General features: G+C 41.7%; 1 pseudogene; it reads left to right on the top strand.

Annotated features, from left to right (window-relative positions):
• The first annotated feature begins 211 nt into the window (after positions 1-211).
• Positions 212-1,979, top strand: LOC142440597 (bifunctional purine biosynthesis protein ATIC pseudogene; annotated as a pseudogene).
• The last annotated feature ends 2,115 nt before the right edge of the window (positions 1,980-4,094 follow it).

Genomic DNA, 4,094 nt, shown 5'->3' on the forward strand with positions numbered 1-4,094 from the left:
CTGAGGAAGAAAGATTAGGCTTTCTATTCCCATAAAGCTACAGTCTCAGAAAATCACAAATTAAGTTCTACAGTGGTTGCTATGAGCTAGCAGTGAAGTTTGGGTTTTTTCTTTTTTCATTAGAAAGCATATATTGTCTTCTATAAAATGTGAATTATGGCGACCGGGCTGCCCGCCTCCTGTGCACGTGCTGTCCCCGCCGCCCGCAGCCATGGCCCCCAGCCAGCTCGCCTTGCTTAGCTTTTCCGACAAGACCGGGCTCGAGGAGTTTGTCAGGAGCTTAACTTCTGTCGGCTTGGACCTCGTTGCGTCCGGAGGGACTGCTAAAGCCCTGCGCGATGCCGGCCTGGACGTCAGAGATGTCTCTGGCTGACAGGGTTTCCGGAAATGTTAGGGGGCCGGGTGAAAACCCTGCACCCCTCAGTCCACGCAGGAATCTTGGCTCGTCATATCCCAGAAGATAGTGCGGACATGGCCAGGCTTGATTTCAATCTCCCAAGAGTTGTGGTCTGCAATCTGTATCCGTTCGTGAAAACGGTGGCTTCTCCAGATGTCACTGTGGAGGCAGCTGTGGAGCAAATTGACATTGGTGGCGTCACCTTACTGAGAGCGGCAGCCAAAAACCACGCGCGCGTGACCATCGTGTGTGACCCAGAGGACTACACGGCGGTGTCCCGGGAGATGCAGAGCTCTGACAGTAAAGACATCTCCGTGGAGACTCGGCGCCAGCTAGCCTCGAAGACGTTCACTCACACCGCCCAGTATGATGAATCCATTTCCGATTACTTCAGGAGGCAGTACAGCAAAGGAGTGTCTCAGCTGCCCTTGATGAACCCTCATCAAACTCCTGCTCAGTTGTACACACTGCAGCCCAGACTTCCGCTCACAGTTGTAAATGGCTCCCCTGGATTTATAAACTTGTGTGATGCGCTGAATGCCTGGCAGCTGGTGAAGGAACTCAAAGACGCTTTAGGCCTCCCTGCCGCTGCGTCTTCCAAACACGTCAGTCCGGCAGGTGCTGCTGTTGGGTTTCCACTCAGTGAAGATGAGGCCAAAGTGTGCATGGTCTACGATCTCTGCCCCACCCTCATGCCCATTGCTACCGCGTACGCCAGAGCAAGAGGGGCTGATAGGATGTCATCATTTGGTGATTTCATTGCACTGTCTGATGTTTGTGATGTCCCTACTGCCAAGATCATCTCCAGAGAGGTATCTGATGGCATTGTTGCTCCAGGATATGAAGCAGAAGCCTTGAAAATTATTTCTAAAAAGAAAAATGGAAATTACTGTGTGCTTCAGATGGACCCTTCCTACAAACCAGATGAAAATGAAGTTCGAACTCTCATTGGTCTGCGTTTAAGCCAGAAGAGAAACAACAGCGCCATCGATGGGTCATTATTTAGCAATGTTGTTACCAAGAAGAAAGAATTGCCGGAGTCTGCTCTCAGAGACCTCATCGTCGCCACCATCGCAGTCAAGTACACGCAGTCGAATTCTGTGTGCTACGCCAAGAACGGGCAGGTCATTGGCATTGGCGCTGGGCAGCAGTCCCGCATTCACTGCACGCGCCTTGCAGGGACAAGGCAAACTCCTGGTGGTTTAGACACCACCCGCGAGTGCTTTCCATGAAGTTTAAACCCAGAGTGAATAGGGCGGAAATCTCTAATGCCATCGATCAATATGTTACTGGAACCATTGGCGAGGAGGAAGATCTGAGAAAGTGGAAGGCGCTGTTTGAGGAAGTCCCTGAACCACAGACCGAGGCTGAGAAGAAGCAGTGGATGGACGCTCTTAGTGAAGTTTCCATCAGTTCTGATGCCTTCTTTCCTTTCAGGGACAACGTAGACAGAGCTAAAAGGAGTGGTGTGGCGTACATTGCCGCGCCTTCTGGTTCTGCTGCTGACCAAGTTGTGATTGAGGCCTGCAATGAACTGGGGATCATGCTGGCTCATACCAATCTCCGTCTCTTTCATCGCTGATCCACCGCGTGCTGTTCTTTTGTAGTTTGTTTATATGGCTCTGAACAATCAGAAATTTTCATGTGTTATGTTTTTCCCCCCTCCCCAAAATAAAACATTAAATCTTAAAAAAATGTGAATTATGAAGCTCAAGACAAATAGGTTGATCTAAGAATGTAGTTGTAAAATCTTTGGTGGGTCATAATAACAGAATCACTCCAAAAGTATTCTAAAATATTTTCAGTTATGTTGCTAATATCGGACAATGCCTCCCTATACAATAATTTCATTGAAAATAGACAGATGTCAATATTTATATTGGAATAAATTATTATTTTATTATAATTAAGGATTTTAATATTTTTATGCTCTGGTACAATCCCTGGTTGAGGAAAACTCTTGGCTATTAACAGAAAGATTCAAGATTCAAGTCTACCAAGTCTACCTAGTCTACGAAGTCTGACACATGTGATCACCTGAGTCAGAATTCATTTGACAGCAACTTGCCATATTTTAATAAATCTTGAATGGCTGGAATTATCTGCTATAGCTCTGTCTCTTTAACATCTAGGATAATTATTACTTCTTGAAAAGAGGTGCTTTAGTGAATGACTGGCTGAATAGCTTACTTGGTATCATTTTTCCCTCAAATGTCTACCAGACATTATGTTCCAGATGCTGAGAGCTGCACAGACTCCTGATTACAGAAAACAAAAGATATTCTCTCCTGTCATGGGGAATGAAAAGCAACTCTAAATTAATATGTATATTTTTATGCATTAGGCTCCCTCCCCAAGCCAAACTCACTGTCCTCAAGGTGATCATGACTCATAATGGACTCACAGAAGATAACACTAGGCAAAAGCAGAACTGCCCCTGTGGGTGTCTGAGACTGCAACACTTCCTGAGGGTAGGAAGCCACATCTCTGTCCTGTAGAGCAAGCGATTAGGAGCCCAACTCGTAACCATTACACCACTAGGACTCCTGTAGAAAATATAGAGGACATATTTCATTATACACATTATTTAATAAAGTACAAATCCTGTACACAACCAATTTTAAAGGATTAATCTATCAAAATTATACCTAGACTTAAATAATGTTGAAATTATAAAGTCCTTTGAATTTATTCTACTGGAGTATATTAGTTTTACTTTTCTTTACAACTTTAAGAGTTCAAGGACAGAAGGAAAGTATATATTTTTCTTTCTAATTCACTGATGATGAAGTAGATGCATGGAATTTTTAAGAGTCTAATTCTAAATCATATAATGCATCCTGATTAAAGTTACTGTTAGAAATCAAGGCTTTTTGTTCAATGAGCTCAACAATGGACCATTAATCTTCCTTGGACATTTTGCATGAGTAATAATAGTTCAAGTTTAAGAACAATTTCAGTAGCCATAATTTCTGTATCCATTCTAAATTAGAGCACTTGACTTTATGTTTATAAATTCAGCATATTTTCTCTACTAGATGTAGTTCAGTGTTTTATTATAGGAAATCATTTTTTTCCTGTAGGCTGTCAGGAAACAGTTACTCAATTTTAGTAAGCTTTAACAATAGTTCTTATCCAAAAAGCTGTTATAAGTAATGAACATGAAATCAATTTACTGGCTCGAATCCCAGATTAAATATTGCTTTCTGAATAAATAAATATATGTACTCTCCAAGGAAAATGGTAATTTTTATATTATTAGGATAATACAGTAAGTATGAAGACATGGATTACACCTCAACAAAAAGAAAAAAGCAACTCAAACTAAAAAAATAAACAATGTCCTCAGCTGGACCACAAAACACCATTATGATAAGGGAAGAAATAAGAGAAAAGCTCAAAATTATCAGCAAAAACCAGGTGAGGGTCTATCTGTGTTACAGGTCATCAATAGTTCATAGGAAACCTCGGGTTGAAGGTGAAAGAATTGAAACAAGTCCAAAAGAGGCAAAATATAACCTTGAGTATATCCCACCATAAATTTAAAAGAAATCTCAAAAATAGATTTGGTTTATAGCACACTAATAACAAAATCTGTAGTGAGATGTGGAATGACCTCGGAAGATCATACATGAAGAAAGCAAAGATCATTAAAAAGATGAGAAACAAAGAAAAGATTAAAGTGAATGTCAGAAGA

This window comes from Tenrec ecaudatus, chromosome 2 (genome assembly GCF_050624435.1).
Source record: "Tenrec ecaudatus isolate mTenEca1 chromosome 2, mTenEca1.hap1, whole genome shotgun sequence".
Classification (NCBI taxonomy): Eukaryota; Metazoa; Chordata; class Mammalia; order Afrosoricida; family Tenrecidae; genus Tenrec; species Tenrec ecaudatus.